Here is a 23865-nt window from a genome sequence, read left to right on the forward strand (position 1 = left end):
TTTATGTGCGAAGCATTGTTGAAATACAGACGTTCAAATTATCCGATTTCTGTAATTTCATTTCGATACCAGATCGTTCTAATCGGATTCAGCCAGGTAGTCTTAATGTGGATATCCGACCACGACTGTCATCATATGATAGACTGTGTAAACCACATTCTTTATCGGACTGTTGAATATAGATCACTTATCTATGACAGGACCTGAATTCTTAAACACTGTGGAAAATAATAATCCGATGTGCTTATTACAAATACGTTATTCCAATATAAATATGTGAACTAACGAGATAACAGTTTATTTACAGGAGCAGAACTAATGTTCAAATGTTCAAATGTGTGTGAAATCGTATGGGACTTAACTGCTAAGGTTATCAGTACCTAAGCTTACACACTACTTAACCTAAATCATCCTAAGGACAAACACACACACCCATGCCCGAGGGAGGACTCGAACCTCCGCCGGGATCAGCCACGCAGCTCATGACTGCAGCGCCCTTGACCGCTCGGCTAATCCCGCGCGGCTACTAAAAGTATACTCGTCCACAAAACCCATGTGGACAATTATCTGATAATCGGTCAAGCTTTGCTTTGTCGCAGCTCTTTAGGACAAAAGAATGGACAGCTCCCTGCTTTTTGCGTTTCCGATAGCGCCTACGATAAGAATCTGGTGTCATATTATGTTTCAGAGCCGTAAACTGTTTATTTTTTCACCTCATACTAAAACAAAAGCTATGATATGAGACGAGGAAATGACTTATATGCTTCTCAGGAACTTAAGTTTTTCGCGTTAATTTTCTCACTTCATTCTAAAACAAGGACGTTAATATGAGAAGAGGAAATGAAATATACGCTTCCAAGACATATTATTTCCTTGTGTGCTACTACTGCATACATGAAAGCCCTGCAGTTAATTTTTGTATGTTGGATAAATTTTGATATCACCTCACATTCCTTTGTGAGAAGGTTCCTATTTTCTTAGGATTCAAATAGAGTGGACATTTCATCACTGGTTAATATTCTCATGACTAATGACATGATACCCGTTGCAATTGCTCCATGGCACCTGTGAGTAGAGTCTCACGTTGGTTACTATAAGAACACGCAGGAAGTGATATCCGCTCACTGCAGTCAGAGCCAAGGTGATTTCTTTCTGTTTATGGCGAAGCGTCTGCTGCAGTGTCCACGCTCAGCCAACATAAACAAATCGCGGCGGCATTGGGCAGTGCTGATCGCTGCGCTTGTCGCAGGCCTCGACAACAAGAGCGCACTCTCTGCTAACGATACTATGGAGTTAATACATCTTACTTAACGTAATATGCAGGACGTGGGTTAGGTGAAAATTCAGTTTGTAACTTCCCATCACATTAACATACTTTACAGTCATATTTGATGCCCGGTTGTCTGTCTGATGTTAATAGTATTGATTCAGATTGTGCATTAACACGAAAACTCACTCACACACACACACACACACACACACACACACACACACACACGCACACACTCATTGATTCCAGTGAGGGTGACAACTACTGTGTGTTGAACAACACATGCACCAGTCAGTTCCTCAGTTGGCGTCGAGTGGATGAGTTTTTTCAATTACCTTGCATTGCAAGAATTGTATGTAAGAGCCTGAAAGTAAATGGACTTGTATCCTAAAGAGCTGCGACAAAGCAAAGCTTGACCGATTATCAGATAATTGTCCACATGGGTTTTGTGGACGAGTATACTTTTAGTAGCCGCGCGGGATTAGCCGAGCGGTCAAGGGCGCTGCAGTCATGAGCTGCGTGGCTGATCCCGGCGGAGGTTCGAGTCCTCCCTCGGGCATGGGTGTGTGTGTTTGTCCTTAGGATGATTTAGGTTAAGTAGTGTGTAAGCTTAGGTACTGATGACCTTAGCAGTTAAGTCCCATACGATTTCACACACATTTGAATATTTGAACATTAGTTCTGCTCCTGTAAATAAACTGTTATCTCGTTAGTTCACATATTTATATTGGAATAACGTATTTGTAATAAGCACATCGGATTATTATTTTCCACAGTGTTTAAGAATTCAGGTCCTGTCATAGATAAGTGATCTATATTCAACAGTCCGATAAAGAATGTGGTTTACACAGTCTATCATATGATGACAGTCGTGGTCGGATATCCACATTAAGACTACCTGGCTGAATCCGATTAGAACGATCTGGTATCGAAATGAAATTACAGAAATCGGATAATTTGAACGTCTGTATTTCAACAATGCTTCGCACATAAATTCCTATGATGGAGTAACAGGTAGCAACTGTCTAAGAAAAAGTGAGAAATATGTCTACTAGTATCAATGTAACGTAATTATAAACCACATTTATGTGATGGAAATACTGAATCGAACAATACACATCTATTTCAGTGGTGGGAAGATACACCATATGGGATTTGCTGAGACATAATGACAATAATAATAATAATAATAATAATAATAATAATAATCGCGTGTGGCGGATAGTGGAAACCCTCCCCCATATGGGTGGTACCGAGGAAATCAAATACTAGGGGTGAAGCAAATACTAACACAATCCTGAACGGCTACTCAATCCGTTGAACGCAAAATCCAGACACGTCTGAGTGAAAATCACCGTTACTCTGGTCACCGTGTTAGCTCAATGAGCTTGGCTGAAAATATTTGCTTTCAAAGGCTTCAACACCCTCTGGTCCTGTCCGGTCCTGGTATCACCCAAGCACAACCAATGAAACACAAGCAAACGTAAACTATGCAAGCAAAGTCAACTTTATCCCAGGTGGTACACAACCCGGCTGTCGACAGGCGGCAGTTGGATTTTCGGATTCTGGGGAGTCCAGTTTAGCACGACAGAGAATATCGAAGATCTCTGGTAAATTTCCCTACAAGCAAAAAACATGCATTTAAAAGTAAACATCGATACCTTGATCCAAACACGAAAACTAAATAATCTCACAAAAGAAATGGACCGACAAAAAATTCTCATCCTTGCACTTCAAGAACCACGACTAACTGACAATGAAACCGTGTATTAGGGAAACCATTGCATCTTCAAGAGCAGAATACAACAAAAGGTAACGAAAGGCGTACCAATCTTCGGCATTGCATTTCTCGAACACCGATCTATCAACTCTGCCAAAGAATTCACACCGATCGACAATCAAAAGGTTCCAATGGCTCTGAGCACTATGGAACTTAACAGTGGAGGTCATCAGTCTCCTAGAACTTAGAACTACTTATACCTAGCTAATCTAAGGACATCACACAAATTCATGCCCAAGGCTGGATTCGAACCTGCGACCGTAGCAGTCGCGCGGTTCCAGACTGAAGAGCCAAGAACCGCTCGGCCACCGCGGCTGGCCCGTCAACAAGCGACTTATGACTATGGTCATTCAGAGCCCCAGTAAAACATATACACTCATCAATGCACGTGTCCCCACCAACATCGACGGCCGGAGTGTTCGAGAGGTTCTAGGCGCTACAGTCTGGAACCGCGCGACCGCTACGGTCGCAGGTTCGCATCCTGCCTCGGGCATGGATGTGTGCGATGTCCTTAGGTTAGTTAGGTTTAACTAGTTCTAAGTTCTAGGGGACTGATGACCACAGCAGTTAAGTCCCATAGTGCTCAGAGCCATTTGAACCATTTGAACCCACCAACATCGAAAATAAGAAAAACACCGACAATGTTGAAAAATTCTGGAACACACTCGAAAATACCATGAGCAAAATTCACCAAGATGACGTGAAAATACTAATGGGAGACTTCAACTCTATTTGGGACAGAAAAAACGTGTAGAAAAATCATTGGTACAAATTCAACACACCGAAACGCTTAGACTAACGTCACACGTCTGACTGACATTTGCCAATTGAACCACAAAAGGATGTCTTCCCGCTTTAAGAAAAAACCAGTCCCCAGGTAACATGCTTAGTAACCAGGTGCAAGCTGCTTTTGTTCGCCTTTCGAGACTTGCTGAAAGCCAGATTTTTAATTCTTTTGTAGCACAGCTACAAGCAGGCAGATAAAAACTTAATAAGGGAATCGTAAGACAACGCTCGAGCAAAATTCTTCTTGCTACTTTCAGTAACTCTTAGTGTCAGAGTGAAAACCTTACGGTACTGCCAGATTCATAATGCCACTTTTGTTTTCTGCCGACATTTTGTTGTTGTTGTGAATACATAATTTTATCTATGAAAAGCCCCATTTTCATAACACTTACGAATGGTACAGGAAATGAAATAAATACAGATCTTTTCTAAGTGTAAAGTCTGTAATATCCTACTAATTCGTGTTAAAATAAGCCCAATTGTCTCACAGAAACTTAATGCTTTATTAAGATAGACTGCCGTCGTGATGTTTCTGTATTAAGCTGACTTTAGTTTGTATTAGTACAGTGAATATTTTAATTGCATTTTCCATTAGTTTACTAAACGCAACAGTAATTATCAAAGAGAAATTAATTAGCAGCAGAATTTTCTTTCACGATATCTAAAACGATATGACAATGCTAAAGTTGTTTACAAATTCTACGCCTGTAGAAACCTACTTGTTCTAACGATGTCAATAAACAAGAGTAGTTTTAAAAGTATTTTCGTCTAGAAATGAATTGCCTTTACGGTTGATCGATCTAGAGTGGGAAAGGTAAAATTTTACAAATATATGACGAGAGGGACAAGTGCTTGAGAGAGGACTTCCCTATCAATACAAATGTGCCTCAGAGACGACTTTCGTATCAATCTCCTGGATAGTTTTGTTTCTCAAATCAACATAGTGCGTTATCATGCAGTAGCACAGGTGATGTAGTTTTGTTGCTCGATTTTCTTACACTGTGACCGAAAGGTGACTCAGTTGTTGGCAACAAATTCCAGCTGTGTTGCACACACCCTGGGGGCAGAATTCGTAGCCCAAAACACACTTTTGGATTTATCAGATGTAAAATAATATGTTCACGCAACTCTCTCCTCGAGTTTACGTCTTTTGGTGGGGCTCAGCCTTTCATTTCTTCTTAGGAAGTTAACGATAAAGGCATCATAACACGTCACCAGTAACAGTACTGCATAGGAATGCTCGATGAGTGACCTGATGACGTTCAATAACAGTTACTCTGTTGATTTTTGTTGTTTCGAATTAGAGCATGCAGTACTCCTACACCAGACTTCTGAACATTGCCTGTTGAATGCAAATTCAAGTAGTTCATAATTATTTTAGTAAATTCACTCGATATTTTTATGTCCTTTAAATTACATTTGCTACATGATTCGCATTGAAGACGTAGGAAATGTATGTTATTTGGTCCGGGAAGCACGTTCCAACAGAAACTGATGCTTACATTGACATTTATGTTGCGAATTAGTCGTCTTATCCATCACATGGATAACGAGGATGCTCCGTTTTGCTACAGTTGTTTCATAGCTAACAAGGGAACCTCCCCATCGCACCCTCCTATGGATAAAATATTCAAACCAAACAAACTGAGTAGTCCGTGTGCATGATAAGCAACATCAAGGATAGCTTGAGCACGGGAGCGCAGTGGTCGCGTGGTTAGCGTGAGGAGCTGCAGAACGAGAGGTCGTTGGTTTAAGTCTTCCCTCGGGTTAGTTGTTTGATTTTTTTTATTTTCAGACAATCATCACCACACGTACTGTTATTCAACAAATGTAGGAAATAATCATACAAATGTTCGACAATCGTTCGATCCCTTAAGGAACTTTCCGATGCCTTACAGTTCGGAAAATATTCATTGACATTGTTATTGGAGTCTCGAGCTATATTTGCTGGATTCATATTGCCCACGCAATGCATCGCACGTATTTAATGCACTCTCGTCCAAAGTAGCGAACAGTTAACTGCCAGCCAGGGAGCCTCATTAGCAGGAATACTCTCTCTTCCGTGCGCTATAGTCGACTGACGTCATGTCTTTCGATGTTTTTTAGGTGTAGCGTCATCATACTACGGCGCGGTTACCTCGCATCAGACGGACGGACGGACAGATAATAATTGTCTGAAAATAAAAATTAAACTTTTCACTCCTGGGAAAATTTGACGGAAGGACCTCTCGTTCCGCAGCTGCGTGCGCTAACCACGGGATCACGGCGCTCCTGAGCTCACCCTATCCTTGATGTTGCCTATCTTGCGCATGGACTACTCAGTTTGTATATTTTGCTTATTTTTTTCATACTTCCACACAACTTCTTCCTGTTTTCTCGATTGATCTGTGTTCAGTTTTTCAAGGCCTATCCCCTGTATCAACTTATAACTAAATCTGAGGGCGGTGCGATGGGGATGTTCCCTTGTTAGTGGTATTGTGTGTTGGTGGCGTTGCCAGCTTACATACTGTGCATGTAACTCACAATAAATGCGTTGGATTCCTCCTGTGATCAGTTTACTTGAAAAACGTTTGTTGTCATCGTAATTTGTGTAACTGTCTCTCCGACTTCCAATTTGACAATTTGTGGAAAAATTGTTTACCTTCTTAGTCCTAGTTTCAAACATTGTCTGATAGAAAATGTAGGCATGAAGGAGTCTGTAAAAGCAATTAATCGCTATTATAGCAAACTTTTGAATCCACTGGACACTTGAATTCTATATATTGATTCTGAGAGTTTTGTTATTTCTCTTGTTATTTACTGTCCCAAAGTCATCCGTGAGAATAAAATTAAAGGCAGTTGGATTAGGTTCCTGATCTATAAACTGTGATTTAATATTCTGCGCTGCTAAATAAATTTTGAAGGTTGTATTCTTTACGTAAAACAGAGTATCGATGTCAGTCCTAGGATTGACGATAAACTTCAGAAATACAATTACGGAAAAGTGACATATCGATTACGGCTACTCACCATCAACAATAGTTGTTACCCATTGTTTAGTATTTGCTATTTTACCGTCGTTACCCTTTAGAGGCCAACCTGATCTTTCCACAGTGCCATTTTTACTTGCTTCTTAATATGTCCTATAACTACAGATTTGTTGAAAATATGAACTGTTAAATACGCTATTCCACAAATTAAAAACTTCCAGTTATTCTTCATATCTTGAAACTTACTACCGTTGACTTTCACTGAAGGAAAGATACGTAATAATAAAATGAAATCAAAGATTAGAATGTCGAAGCATAGTGTGAATGGTTAAAATGAAATGAACTAAAAATCATCTTCTTGTCTAAAACACTTTACTCTTCCAGAGAACTTCGGTACCTCTCAAAATTTTTTCAGCTCTGATGTTTAGCCACATGTGGAAAAATAGCGGGTCTCATGATGCAGCACTGTTTAGCCGTCACAAAATAAAGCCTCAAAAATCAGTAAATAAAACTATTCTTGTACAGTTGCTCCGAATCGCATATACCAACCGCCCTTTGCTGCGACAACTACTCAAAGTCTATTGGGTATTTGATTTTGTTCTGCTTTTTCGGGCCTCCTTACCTCTCCTTCTAGCCCAACCTTTGTTCTGCAATTACGTCTTCATCGGGGAGCTTCTCCTCAACATTTTTATTTTGTGCTGAACTGTTTTGTACCCTTCTTGCATACACACGTGTGTCACGTATTTTATAGAGACTGAATGAATATATAAGGTGAGTATTTCTTCTCTTATCAAATTAAATATTACATATCTTGCTGTGAATTAATTTGTTTGCCCCCATTCCACTTATTGCGTTTCCTTGAAATTATATAAAACATAAGTCTGTAAAAAAAAATCGCGTATAGCCTCCTTTGGCTTCCACAACAGCTGGAAGTCTGTTGGGCATTGAGCCCACAACTCGAGCCACAGAACTAGGAGATTCAAGTAACTCATTCCAAGCTTCATGAATTTGCTGATTTGTCGTGCGTTGACAAATGGGTGGTTCTCACTGAAACGGCGTATCTGCTGATCCTGAGCTTGCGTTGTTTTGCGGCGACGGCCATGAGGCCTCCCATTCAAGTTACCACTCTCTCCCTTTCGTCTGATCCACCTGGCTACCGTCGACTTGTGAAGACCCATAGTTCTCGCTATGTCGGCATTTGAAGATCCCTCTGCATGGAGTATTATAGCGCCCTTGTCTGCCTCAGCCAGATGGGCCATTTAGCGTTGACTGAATGATTCGTCGCGGTTAATATTGGCTGCGGAAACAGCGCTGGCAGGAAACAGACTGCCTCCTCCAAGATGGCAGCCGCAACGCAGTGGCCAAGTATGTGTAACACGGAAATCGATGGCATAAAAGACAGATCGCAAGCCCGTGCCCGTGTCATTACATAGTGGAGCAACTTAGAATCTCTAATTTTTCTCAGAAGTGACTGGTCCACTCTTGTCATGTCTTATCCTGATAAATATTACATGAAATGAAATGTTTACGTTTTGCATATGCGGCAGGCCTGAGGCAAGAAACATTTCTGAAATATCTGAGGCAACCTGAAGAACACTTCGTGAATATTATCTGTAGAAGGTTGCCTTATAAGAAGGAAAACGTGTTTATCCCCGCTCGCCGTGTTTCCAGGTGGCGCAGTTTACTCGGAGGCATGCATAATTCTCGCCGGGCGTAAGAAGCGACTCGACGAGCGAGGGGAACTCGCCAAATGTCATAGGCTGATTGTCCCGAAACTTTGCTCAGTGAAGGAGAGGACAAAATAAGCGAACATGTGTTTCGGCTTATCTACAGACACTCGACCGTTTCCGAGAAAACGACGGTCAAAGTTATCAACGCGCTGTTGCTCTAGTGTAGATACCTTCTGCAGCCGAGAACGCAATTGAAGCGGTGGCTACCGTCGTTCCTTCTTAACACTGATTCCCGTGTTCGATACCATATTGGGTTTTTTAATTATTTTATTTTCCTGCCTCTCTATCAGAATTATCTACGAATGTTTTTTTCTAAGTTATGTTGAAATAATGTTGTCATTATTCGCCAATTAACTTTATGTGTAATTAATGAATTAAAAAGTAATAAACGAATGAGACAAGCTGATCTAACATCATCTGGGCTGCCTCATGTATCGTTATAACCAAATATTTTATAAATGTTAATCTACATTCAGATCCGATGATGGCACCTTTAGTGTGTTGAAACCGGTTATCCAGTAAACAATATTTAAGCGATCTTGGCCTCTGAATTATTTCTACAACAGAGTGATCGCCCCACTACGCACTGTGTGTTCCCTTTTTAACTTATTTCTTTACACAGTAAATTAACTGACGAATAACGACAACAGTGTTTCAACATAAATTGGAATAAACATTCGTAGATAATTCAGAGAGTGAGGGGAAAAAAAAGGAAAAACCGGGTTTCGAACTCGCAGCGCAAAGTTCAGAAATCGCTATGGTAGCCGCAGAGCCACCGCTCCAGTTGAATGCTTACCCGCTAAGAGGTGTCTACACTATAGTAACAGCGCATTGAAAACTTTGACCGTCGTTTTCTCAGAAGCGGTAGAGTGTAAGCAGATAAGCCGAGACACGTGTTCGCTTATTTTGTCCCCGCTTTCACTGAGCGAAGTTTCAGCAAGATCGGGGTATTTCCTCGGGAACACAGGAAGAAACCATAGTAATAATGTAATTCAAGGCTCGCAAGAAAAGATTTAAGTGGTCCTTTTTCCCGCACACTGTTAATGAGTGGGACGGTAGAGAAATAACCCTAACCTTCTGCCAGGCACGTAAGTCCGGATTGCCAAGAAATCCTGTTGATGTAGTCATGTAGATGTAACGACGAAATTATGTTTTAATTACGACATGTGACTTTCATTTGATTTAAACATCGAAGTTGTTTGCTGTTTCAAAATGGTTCAAATGCCTCTGAGCACTATGGGACTCAACTGCTGTGGTCATAAGTCCCCTAGAACTTAGAACTACTTAAACCTAACTAACCTAAGGACATCACACACATCCATGCCCCAGGCAGGATTCGAACCAGCGACCGTAGCAGTCGCACGGTTCCGGACTGCGCGCCTAGAACCGCGAGACCACCGCGGCCGGCTCGTTTGTTGTTTATTTACTTTTTGTTCAATAGTTTCAGGCATATACAAACACCTAGGCACGTTAAATTGATATTGAAATAAAGTGTCATGCGTGGACCAATAACAATAAATTCCCACCTACTTGTTATAGTACTGCAGTATCTGCCAGCGTCTTCAGAAGTGGATATCGCATACGAAGTTCCTAGGGTGTTTGTAATGGATATTGCAGACGACTTCGACAAAGTTTGAATGTAGCTTCGTAAAAGTTCCGTGAGCAAACGATCTGAGTTGCTGGCGAATACAGTTTATCCTCACTAGACAGTATATATTATCATTATACATGAGGTGAGTAGGGTTTCGCCGCGTTGCGGTGGCCGAGCGGTTCCAGGCGCTTCAGTGACGAACCGCACGGCTGCTTCAGTCGCAGGTTGGAATTCTACCTCGGGCATAGATGTCTGTGATGCCCTTAGGCTAGCTAGGTTTAAGTAGTTCTAGGTCTAGGGGCTGATGACCTAAGCAGTTAGGTCGCATAGTTCTTGAAGCCATTTTTTGACCTTTCGCGCAAATTTTCTTTACATAAACCGTCGTATCTTTTGATTGCGTTGACATAGAAGCTCACTTTTTTCCACCAGCAAGGGACCGGTTACAGCAAGAAGTGCGATACATTTCCGCTTATTATGTCCACCCATTCTGGAGGTAAACGGGTTTTAAGGGTTGGGTAGACCGATAGACGGTCAAGAAAGTGAGACTAGTAGGGTTCCGTTTTTACCGGTTTAGGTGACGAAATCCTAACAACGAAAACACTGAAGATGAGGGCCGCATAAATAACACCCGCTACTCTTTATTCGAAATGTTCTAGTTGCTGTCGATACATAAGCATATTAGTCGTAGCTACGTTTTCGATCCAAATCACGTTTACAGGAATGCAAATAGAATGTATTTGCCTATACACGTGGTAATTCACATCCCAGTATTAATGCCACCGCGTTTTAGAAGTACGAACATTCTCATTGCTAGCTAGCTTAAGAAACACTTCTGCTAATGAACGTTTTCTGGCTGTGGCGAGTCTAGTGGAGAATTCGAAACAATGCAGAATACGTTTGGCAGCTATGTAGCCGTTTATTTCCTGGGGTGGTGCAGAATTATCCTACAAAATTTACTCTCTAATAACAGTAATTTGTTATTTCGATAAACATCCCGAATGATTGTCACATAAGCGGTGACATAAAGGAAGAAAATTCATGTTTTTGAGTCCAGAAAGCTCTATGCAACAGAAACTGCAGATTTTCATTTCGAAATTGCCTGCTTGTTCATGTCTGGGGTAATAATAGAGGGCTGTTTGCCTAGGTTGTCTGCTAGCATAGTGAAAGGAAGGTCTGGTTTGTTTTCGGTTCTAATCTCTATGGAGGCAGGTAGAATATCAGTAAAGCAATTTTAAGAAATTCTCGCGCACCCAATACGTTTTATCGCTACCTTTATTCTGTACTGGCGCCCTGTGCATGTCAATATGACACTCTTGTAGAATTTCATACATGTTACTGCCTACTTTTTCCGCTTCTGTCAATAATGGAATTGACTTAAGCGTGGCACTGAATGATTTTTAACTGAATTTCGTTATGAATCTTCACGCATTGCTAAATTTGCACACTTTCATGGTAGGTCAGCAACGGTAATCCAGTATGACTGGTCTGAACGTTGACACAGACCGTTTCGCGGCCGAATGCGGATAATATTTTGCTGCTTCGTAACGATCTGGGGTTCTTTGTCTTACTGAAACAGTTAAGTCATCTCGATAAGTTGAAATTCATTTTTATTTGTCCAGTTCATACCAATTAGCGTTTGTTCTTTCAGTTCTGTCTTATATTTACGTGTTGTATTTAACACACTAATCAGCATTAATATAGTCTTACAAATTATGGAATACAGTCTAAAAAAGTTCAGATAGTTTGTCAATTTCACGCCTGCGCATAGTATGTTGGTAGCACTTCGTCGCCTTGCCTGTTATGCTGTGTAGCAGACTTTAAAGCCGTGCGGATCAGCATAACGAAAAGGCGAGGGGTCTCGCTCGTTTTGTCCACGACTGTACATTTTCTACTTTATTCATGCTTAACAATTTTTTTGTCGTTTGCGTGTTCGCAGCTTGAAAATGCAATGATCGTGATTATTTGAATACATAAACAAAATGTGCTCTGATTCTGTGTTCTGACTGGCTAAGGAGATCACGTGTCCTGTTAACAGATAGTGTAACAAAAGCACAGCGCTATCTCCATTTCACAGTTTCCGAAGCTATCTTGCCGTATTTGGTGAATTTTGTATTTATACTTGCTTACTGCACAAGTATGCAGTTTCAGTGCTACAGCGTATTAAAAATCAATCCAGGAGACGTCCTTTTCGTCTCGGTTTGTTGTTCTTCAGTACCAGGGAGTCCGATAGCGATAAACAAAAATTCTACCTTAGTAAAAGCCCAAACATTCAATGTAATCATTTAGAACTGCTAAAACAGCCCTAGTTGAATTGCCCTAAACACTAACATCTCCTAAACTTACGATAGTATCTTCACAATTAGCATTCATTGTAAAGGGTAGCGAGTGGCCTATTGTTTTATTTACGGATTAAAGTTCACAAATTATCATTCCTTTCCAATCTTATTTTTAGCAAAATGAGGCGGAATGCTGCCCACTCACCATTTATTGTAGTTCTGCTGCATCCGACACCTCCAACGGCTGCGATAAAGTCGTTGTCCACCACACACGTCGCCAATTGTGGTTTTACTCTATGTTGTTCACTTCATTGCTAATTATTCCTCTTTTAGCCCATGATGGATTGCATCTTCGTCAGTATATAGTTGGCTGGAAGAAATTCATTAAGTATAAAGAATTGAGATGCCAGTATTAGTTTATTATATAATCGGTTGTAAGGTATTACTGAATGATAGAAACAAAATTATGCTATGAGGTTCCATAAAACTTTAATTTTTTTTGATGTTTCAATGTTGAACGACATTCCCTTTCTACGAATTACTGTTCAGTAGTCTTCCGACAAGCGACCGTAAATTCCACTACTTCACTTTCTTTAGAATACATCCTCCGACCGTGTTGTATTTGTTATCGTATCGATCGAGTTGTCACACACTTAGTCCAGTTATATGGGGCTCCAAAAACCTGATTTGGTAAACCAATTTCCCAATACCGCTTCTGGGTGGCCATGTAAACATTCCAAAATCTATTGTGGAAATCCGTTTCTGGTTACCGGTCTTCCAATTCCGCAGTCTATTTTCGCTCCCATGTAAATGCAACCGGTTTTGAATCGTGCTAAGGCTGTCAATTTTCGTCTTGTTTTTAAAAATTTTCAGCTAATATGGACGGGGTGGCTTTTTGTACAGCGAAGGATAAGAAGAAATGTTAGACTGAAGCTGTTTACACCTGAACTAGTTGAAGAGAAATAGCGACTGTGCTGACTAAATCATAAACAGTAACAGCTGTTTTCCAGGCGCCACATTTAACTGGGCTAGCAAATCCCATTCAGGTCTTGACATGTAAACGCGACAGCGAAAAACAGTTTCCAAAATTCGGTTTTCGTCTTCCGGAAGATGTGTCTCATGTAAACGTAATTTTTCAATTACAGACCACCTGTCATGTGGCTACACGTTATGTGTCTTTAATGCAATGGTTTCCATTGCCTGCTGCTGCATCCTCATGCCATTGATCATTGCTGATTCTTCCGCCTTTAGGGCAGTTTCCCACCCAAGGGCACTCTGAACCTCTGTCCGCTCCTCCGCTCTCTTTGACAAGGCCGTTGGCAGAATGAGGATGCCGCAACTCTTCGGCCGCCAATGCTGATTATTAAGCAAAACTTAAGCGGTGGCGGGTTTTAAACACCGGACCCAGGACGCTTTGAGTACTATCAACGACACTGCCCCTAATCCGCGGCCTACTATTAGACTGCCTAACAATTATGAACACTGAACGATTCGACTAGCTGGCCAAACAGACACACAGTGAGTTCCCTTTGAAACTCCGCCAGGTACTGATAACGCTGTCTCAGACGTGTACACGGCATCTCTGTCTCCTTCACAGTGATCACTGAAATTCTGGCGCTGTTCACGACGGTTATATACCCTACTAGGCCCGGTAGCAACACAAGAAAACAACAACACCAGTGCGCTCTTGTGGCCGTTTTACCTGTCACAGTGTATTGCAATACTAATCATTTACATACCCACTGATGGTGTGTACATGTGCGACCATACATCGACAGCCGACCATGTCTTCTAGGTCCTCCATTTTTTGTGAGGCAATGTATTTTAATGCCGTTCAAATAAGAAATATAAACACTTAGTAGATTCTAGTAAACTCATTTCTTTACACTCACAATTTATTTTTAGCGCAAAATGCACCAATACATTAACATTAAATCCTAAGCTGCAGCTTTAAAATGAGAAGTTATTTCTAAAGCCCATTCGACTTGAAAGGCACGTCACTTGTTTTCTTTATGTTCTAATCATCTAATTTATACTCATAATTTCATTTAGGGAAAAAGGCATGAACTACATTAATATTAAATCTTAAGGCAGACTTAGAGAAAGCTTTTGACAATGTTGACTGGAATACTCTCTTTCACATTCTAAAGGTGGCAGGGGTAAAATACAGGGAACGAAAGGCTTTTTACAATTTGTACAGAAACCAGATGGCAGTTATAAGAGTCGAGGGGCATGAAAGGGAAGCAGTGGTTGGGAAGGGAGTGAGACAGGGTTTTAGCCTCTCCCCGATGTTATTCAATCTGTATATTGAGCAAGCAGTAAAGGAAACAAAAGAAAAATTCGGAGTAGGTATTAAAATTCATGGAGAAGAAGTAAAAACTTTGAGGTTCGCCGATGACATTGTAATTCTGTCAGAGACAGCAAAGGACTTGGAAGAGCAGCTGAACGGAATGGACAGTGTCTTGAAAGGAGGATATAAGATGAACATCAACAAAAGCAAAACGAGGATAATGGAATGTAGTCAAATTAAATCGGGTGATGCTGAGGGAATTAGATTAGGAAATGAGACACTTAAAGTAGTAAAGGAGTTTTGCTATTTAGGGAGTAAAATAACTGATGATGGTCGTAGTAGAGAGGATATAAAATGTAGACTGGCAATGGCAAGGAAATCGTTTCTGAAGAAGAGAAATTTGTTAACATCGAGTATAGATTTAAGTGTCAGGAAGTCGTTTCTGAAAGTATTTGTATGGAGTGTAGCCATGTATGGAAGTGAAACATGGACGATAACTAGTATGGACAAGAAGAGAATAGAAGCTTTTGAAATGTGGTGCTACAGAAGAATGCTGAAGATAAGGTGGGTAGATCACGTAACTAATGAGGAGGTATTGAATAGGATTGGGGAGAAGAGAAGTTTGTGGCACAACTTGAGTAGAAGAAGGGATCGGTTGGTAGGACATGTTTTGAGGCATCAAGGGATCACAAATTTAGCATTGGAGGGCAGCGTGGAGGGTAAAAATCGTAGAGGGAGACCAAGAGATGAATACACTAAGCAGATTCAGAAGGATGTAGGTTGCAGTAGATACTGGGAGATGAAGAAGCTTGCACAGGATAGAGTAGCATGGAGAGCTGCATCAAACCAGTCTCAGGACTGAAGACCACAACAACAACAACAAGGCAGCTTCGAAATGAGAAGCTGTTTCTAGAAACCCGTTGGACTTGGATGTTACGTTAGTTTTTTTTTTTTTTTGCACACAAGCCAACAGTTAAAAAAATAAAAGCATTACAGAGAGTCGCGTAATAAAAACAGATCAAGGTCAGCAGAGCGTCTCATTTTATTTGAAGGTCGCAAAAGATGCCGCTCTAGGAAGACTGCAGTGTTTACGGGAACGTAAGACATCAGTCCTGTTGCGCTGGTAGGTTCGCCTTCGGTGAAAGAAGACCTTCACTGGGGTAATTCAGGCAACAATCATACAGGACATGACATGTGTTTACGGTTGCCATATCTAGCTGGGACATCGTCGGTACACTCTTGTAAATGAAGTAAAAAAATTATTTAATATAATTACTTCTTATTTAGAACACAATTACATGCAACTTCTTGCGGCCGAAGTAGCCGGCACACCGTATTTTTCGGAAGATTTCACCTTTTCCAGCTACTCCTTTTTCCCTTTTACGAATTTACTTCAGTACCTGAGTCAGGATCGAAACAATATTTAGCAAGACATTACACCAGGTATTCTACCACGTTTGCTTAAATCTCACTGGATTTTGTTTCCCGTGAATTGACTGAGTAGAGTCAAGTGCTATATGCTGTGCGTTACGCGTGCATTGACTGAGCAGTAAAAAATGGTTCAAATGGCTCTGAGCACTATGGAACTTAACATCTGAGGTCATCAGTCCCCTAGAACTTACTATTTACACCTATTTAATCTAAGGACATCACACACATCCACGCCCGAGGCAGGATTTGAACCTGCGACCGCAGCAGTCGCGCGGTTCCGAACTAAAGCGCCTACAACCGCTCGGCCACCGCGGCCGGCTGACTGAGCAGTAATGTGGCACAACAGCTTTACTGACGCGTTGAACTTGGACAGCACCGGCTACAAGTTGTTCCAACTAAGCTACAATGATGTGAGAAGTTGCAGTTACGACGTAAAAAGAGACGAGCAAAGACACAATATAGCTTCGAATGTCATTTATTATTATTACACATGATTGCCTCCAGGACAGTGATTAATTTGATTGTTACATTACTATTCACTTTCCATTTTTCTTTTTCTCTTCCCAGAACCTCTTAATTTTTTGCTGTGTTCCCGTTTCCTTTGTTCTGTCCATATTTTACCTTTTTTCTTCCTTTCTGTTACTTCAAATTTTGTTTCTGAAATTATTCCTTTCGTTTATCATTTTAGAACTGATTCTTGCTGGTTTTAGATCATCTTCTATTTCTTGAACCCACTTAGTTTTTTTGATTGAACTGTTTACTACATCAAAAAATCCTCTTTGTGAGTCTGTTGTTCATTCTAGGAATGTATCCTTAGAATGTTAGTCGCCGTTTTATGATCGTCTCTGTGAGCCTGTCTCTGGGTTCATGTAATTCTTTTGTTGGTTTCTTCTTCCATACACCATCTCTATGTACTGTCCCAAAAATTTTACTGAGGATTTTACGTTCTATTTTTTCTGTCTCTGTGATGCGTGGTGTGTGTGTTCATACGATTCTTTAGTTGGTCTCTTCATCCATACACCATCTCTGTGTACTGCCCCCAAAAATTTTTCCTGAAGATTTTACACTATATTTTTACTCTGTGATGCCTGATGCTCCAATTGTGGTCGTTCCTGATGCTTCTGGTAGTACAACTGTACTATACTGCCTGAATTTAGCCTGTCTTGAAATATTTCTTCTATTGTAGTGCGTCCATGTCATTTAATTTGTAAAGAGAATGAAATAATATACAGTAAGGCTCGGACGGTAAGGCACGCTTCTTAGGGGACCAGACGGAAAGCATAACATGCTCTCGTTTTTAGCTAAAATAAAATAATAGTTAAAAACAATAATGATCAAAATTACTGACAAACACAGGATAACTGTTCTGCGCGAGATATGTTTTAAGCAAAAGCGTATTGCAGGGATTTCACTATATAGTTAAATATTGAAGGCACTGAAGGTATTACATAGTCGTCTGGCATTCTCTCAATTCCTTCCATATCCGAAGCCGAGAGATACGTTTCAGTACTGGAACTGTCATCAGCTACAAATATAACGAGTAGACAACAACGGCATCCATGAACGCACCAAGCGCCACATTTTTTTCTCCTTTTCTTTTGACATGCCGTTCTATATCCTGCCATTATTCGGCAGTGACGTGTGACAAAGCTTCTTGCATTGGCAGCTTAAAATGTCTTGCTATTTCACTCGACAAATCCCTTAAAGTGGCTCCAGATTGGTTTGTTGGATTCATAGTGCAGTGGTAGGATGGTAACTTAAAAATGCAGCATTTGAAGGCTGTGCTCAGTGCTGTGAGAGTTATTGTTTTCCATATTCCCACGACGCTCATCACTCTGGCTCGTGTGAGACACATGCGTGTACAAAACGCACGACATAGCCCAAATGACGAGTATTTCCTTCTTCGTTTTTTGCTAAAATTTAATTTTCTTAACTAAAACAAACTTTATTAACAATCTTTTATCAAATATCGATAGTAATAGGGTAGTGGCGGCGGCAGCGCAATTTTGATATCAAATTGATATGCAACATAATTAAATTGATCAATTAATCACCCCTGCCCCCGATCACCCCCGCCCTCGATCACGCCCACCCTCACTCCCAGATGACAGCACATGTTTTTCTCATCCTGCAATGGGCCCCAGCCCCTCCTCCCCTCTCCACCCTCAACCTATCGTATTGGCGGGAATTTCTAATTTACCAGGGAATTTCTTTGCCCCAGGACTCTGCTGACGTCGCAACTACCCCTCACACCCAGGAATTGACAGGAAATAAAAACTGGCGGCACCCTTTCCAGGACTCGATCCCTGGTCCTCCTGGACGGAAAGACCAAGTGCACCACTCTAACACAATTATACCACCAGAGGTGCTTCGAATTGATGGGAAATTAAAAATGTCGGTGCCATTTCCGGGACTCAAACCCTAATTTTACTGGATGGAAAGCCCAAGACCACCCCACCAAGATGTGGAAACTGACCAGATGGAGGAGAGGAAGGTTAGGTTGGTGTACTTTATTTTTTTTGGCCGGGAAACTGACGCAAGGATCAATCCTAATTCTGTAATTAATCATAAAGATAGGGCCTACTTACACAACTATATGCATAGCCCTACACAAGTACGGCATAAAATCGCAATAAAACTGTAAAATTGACGATGCCAAACCGCAGGTGTTATCCCGCTGGGAAAAAATTTTGCAGTACCACTTGAAATTAGTGAAAGACACTCAAACTCTACCCTACACCTACAAGCTCATGGGAAAAACGTAGTGGTGTACAGCACTGTTTTTATTCTTTTTGGTGGAAAATATTTTCAACTGACGAGATGCTGGTGTTGGACAGAGAGAAGTTTAAAAAGTATATTACCTGTTAGCATACAGTATCTATCGACGCTTGACGTCAGAGTTCGCTACAGATGCCTACTGAAAAACCACCCTACAGCCCAAGTAACTTAAGCCAAGACACGATACGACAATGCGTCACAGTTCTAATTACATTTTGAAATTGTCACGAAAAAACCAGCTCTAATAATAATTGGGTCATAATACAGCACATGTATTGGGGAAAATCATGATCCTAAAAGACTGCAAAGGGGGCGGTAGTTGAATGTGCGTTCTCCTTGGGGAGAGTCCACAAACTTCCAAAAAACGATGCCCTCTTCCTCACGCCTTCCCCTCCTTCTCTCCATCCACATACAGGGAGGACACAGGCTTTTTCAAATGGCCAACTGCTCCACCAAACGCCTCGCGACACATGCTGGCCCTTGCTCACGCAAGACTTTCCGCCCTCTGCTGTTTTTCTGCCACCCCTCTGTGGCCGCTGGCCTTTCAGCATCTGGTCACCTTCAGGCGACACCCATACGCCAGCACAGTAGCACATATAGTCAACTAAACAATATGAGAGAAAAGGCCAGCCACCTCAAGTGCAACTTGTTCGTCTAAAATATAGCGACTGAGCCCCCATACATCGCCCCCAGAGCTAGAGCGCGTCCATGTCCGGCGACCATCCATACTAGACACGCCCTCGCCCCCTCGCCTTCGTAGCTCGATGTTCGGCAATGGAGAACAATTGTATTTAAAGTCAATGCAACTCTTTCTTGCAATCTGTTAAACATATTTCTTGGAAAGACTGGATCCCTCTGGAACAACAAAAAAAATATCGGAGAACGCTCCAGATGGCTTTTTCAAAAGTCAGCTGCTTGCAAAACAGGAAGTCTTCCATCTAAAGCGACCGGAGCCTCACATCACAGTGTCTTCAGAACAATGTGTGGCACTGCCGGGCAATCAGTTAAACATACAATAGAGAGCAACGCCGGCATCCCTCAGAACAAAACCGTGATAAATGATGGCTCTCCTGACTGTGGCTTGTTTGTCTAAAGGGACAGGCGCGAGCTCTTAGGCAAGTCGGCCACCACGCCGTTTCGAGCATTGGGCATTTGTATTTAACATCAACGTGACTACTATGATAAAGCAACTATTAAAAAAGGAAAACATAATCGCGACGATAATAAATGTCCTCTTTGCACCAAAAGAAGCACAGTCCATTTTATTTTAGTTTTATGAGCAAAATCGGTATAGTTTTTACGTTCAACTGCAGGATACAATTTGCATCTCATTATTTTGCGACATCGAGCTAAGTGCACTGCCATCGATCACAGATGATCACGTGTGTATTACAAACATTCAGACACATGAAATAACATTAGAGAATGCTATCTTTCTCGCCATTAGCTCACATGTCGGGAAAAATCAATCATTTTACGTTTGACAACAAGCTATAATTCAAGAGGACGGTGCTGTTTTGTACACTATGGCTGGGCTCGTTTTCCCATTGCGACGCTATATCATACAGGCGTTTACGAAACAAATTGTGAGAGTCTTCACCACTTCCGAAATGCCTGTAAGGTTTCTGTAATACAGCAGCAGATTCTTGAGTTCCAGTTTTGTAAGCAATTTGATCATCACAACTGGTTTCATGCAATCTACTCACATTTCGGAAAAAACTACTATCATTTCTAGATTACACAACAAACTATAATTAAAGTGGTGTCTGCTTTATAATTAGAGGTATGAAGTATGAAATAACACCTTTTTTTTTAAACACGCAATCGTGACTTTTAAAAAAAGACAGTCATGTGTCCACGAGAATAGAGACAACCGATTTCTATTAGTTTTATGAGAAAATCGGTGTAGTTTTGAGAGAACCATCTGCTTCTTAACCAGTTATATCACTCCTTGTAATGGTACCTCCTATAGGACTTTACCGCGTCTTTCTCTCCTGAGATATGGAAAAACAAATACCATTTGCTTGTTGTCAGTACATATACCGTAACGCTCCATTGGAGTTGGAGGCCAATGCTCGAAATTCTTTGCACAGATCCGCACAAAATTTTGTCGTCTGTACTGGAGGAAGACTATATGCAGCAAACTATTAATCATACGAGAGGGCTCCTGTATTGTTCCCTCATAAGCAGTGTAAAAGTCTTTCATTCCCTTTTCAGATATCTCAGTGACACAACTTCGATCAAATGGCGGAAAATACGTATAAATCGAGGGAAAATACACCGAAAAGTGGGGAAATTGATGGAGTACTTGCATATCTTCTGACTGGTGCAGAACAATTATTGTACATGGGAATGAGTATACGACAGCAAGAGGAATACGAGTAAACGTTGAGATGGAAGCACCGGGGAAACAGTCCTTTATTTTTCGTCGATGCAACATTCTGCTGTATGTCTATTGAGGTAATAGTGACACACGTGAGTTGACTGCTGTCGTTGATGCTTTCCTGAAAAAAGAGAACCATCTGCCTCTAAACTTACCAGCATATTCGTTAAAAGATGGTAGAGAGTCGATGGACTGATCGGTTGAGATGGAGTTGTAACGAAGTAGGATTAAATGGTAGACTGATGATGCATTTTAGAGAGAGGGGGACATATTGCTGCACGTCATTTGACCATTTTTTCCGTTGTTCTGTTGGGATGCATCAATTGTGTGACATAACCTATAATTGACTCTCATACAACTGCATGTTCTGTGTGTAACTTGGAGCACTGTCTACTTGCAATCGTTAACAACAAACCTCTCGGTCATCAGAGGACTTCCATCCTGTTTCGACACAATCTTCTAGACGAACGAAAATTTATGCGAAGTACTCCATTCCCTTGCAGAATCTTGGGCATAAAATCTAGTCTTCAGTTTCATAACTAAGGTGATTCTAATTTAGCGACACGTGTTTGTGTGGTACTACAATCCCTGTGTATACATCTGCTTAACAGATGTCCTGTTTACGGAGTTAGTGGCGGCATGATGTGTAATTTCTCATGTCAAATACCGCTGCTACGCATTTGTCTCTTACTTTGTAAGAGGCATTCTCCATTACTAATGATCATTTTATATAGGACTGATGCGAGCATAGTATAATTTCTGAATCGTGATCGGATGTGAACAGTGGGGGCTATACGCCTCTGGAAAGCTATATTGTACATTCATCACAAGGAATCGATGTTTTAAAGAAGTAGTTTTTCATTTTACAGTTTGTAACCATAGGTTTCGTAGAGAAACCTGCAAGGAGAATGTATGTCATGCGCTGGAAATATATTTCTGACATTGGGATAGTAACAGCATTGGATTCCATACGAATAATATGTAGGAAATCGCAACGATCCAACATTGTAGCGTGTTTAAGTGCAGAACCTTGTAGCCTTAGGAGTGCAGGTGTTTATGTTCTCTCTTACCCTCTTGGTAATGACCCCAGACACTAGAACAATACTTTATAATTGATAGCGCAGTCGATTTACATAAAATACTGCAAACTCCATTCGTCTGGAGCTCCGTCATGCATAAAACCACCAATTTCTTGTTCTTTAATATCTGTTATATCATCACAACAGATACATATCTACTGTACACAGATAAGGGGTGCCAACCACCTCGACATTCGCGCATATGGAGAAATCTTGTGCTCTTGAATGGGTGCGGGACAGCAGTTACAACCTCGGTTCGCACTGTTCCTCCATGAAATGTGGAACATAGTGGTCTACTTGTGGTCAGCTGCAGATTAAATCGGTGCCAGTGCTGCGAGGAGATCTTCCGGTCTCTAACTTTATCCTAAGAAGACGAGAATGCACTGTGACTCCCATCCACATAGAGAAAGATCGTAAATTATGCACTATGGTCGAAGTGCTAGAGATATGTAAGTCACTGTCTAGTATACTTTGCTGTGTATGTTCGAGAATTAACAATGAATGAGCGTAGCGCAGTCATCTGTTTACATTCCCAATGGCACTCGCAAAGTAGTGGAGGACCTGTTTAGCGATGATACAATAATTGGGAAGCATGTTGCCATGTCATTGGTTGGTGTTGAAATTACGGTAAAATTGCTAAAATTGTTTGTAGCGTCAACTGTGATACTTGTTATTACAGTATATCGACAGTGTCTTTTCCATTCCATCCGTCCATTGATACGCTGTTGATTACCACATAATGATTCACTGACATCGCTTATTTGAGATGGAGAAAGAGTCTTGGTGGAGGGAGCAACACCTTCTGGGGATGGCTAGACCTCGAAGTCATGGCGGAAAAAACGAAATGTATGGCAGTGTACAAAGCGTGTTACAGCAGAAAAAGCGGTGTGTCAAACAACAAAACAGGGACCCTCTCTTCGACTGATAATCTGTGGGAGATGGTCCTCGTACAGTACAGGCGATGAAACTTTACTCTGGTTCTGTGCAAGCGATGTTGATCACTGGCCACCTGCTTCAATGGATCAATACCTGTATATTTAATGGGATCACCCCATATGATCAACGCTGGCACGCAGACAGTATTTGTTTTCGATATACCAGAAGAGAGAGATGAGGCAAAAATCTATCAGATGAAGTTTTTCTCTATTGGATGGTACAGAATAATGATGATAGAATGTTTGGGTGATAGACATGAATGGACCCTGAGGGATGTGGATCTGCTTCGAACTGCAGTACTTGTATGATGTTGAGTCTTCCCAATTTTCCTGATAAGAAACACCATTGTAACTGTTTGTATTGTCTTTTATACTACATAGTGTTGCAGGAGCAGGCTTCGTTTAGTGCTGACCTTACACAACGTACACAGTTGGCGCAGCTACAACATGTTTCCATTTCCATCGAGTGGTCAAAACACAGTTCTGTATCATTATGTCAGCTCACTCTGTTTCTACATGGGTTGCAGAATGTGGCAGATATAGATCTCTACAACTTCTGCTCAGTTC

This window comes from Schistocerca nitens, chromosome 6 (genome assembly GCF_023898315.1).
Source record: "Schistocerca nitens isolate TAMUIC-IGC-003100 chromosome 6, iqSchNite1.1, whole genome shotgun sequence".
Lineage (NCBI taxonomy): Eukaryota > Metazoa > Arthropoda > Insecta > Orthoptera > Acrididae > Schistocerca > Schistocerca nitens.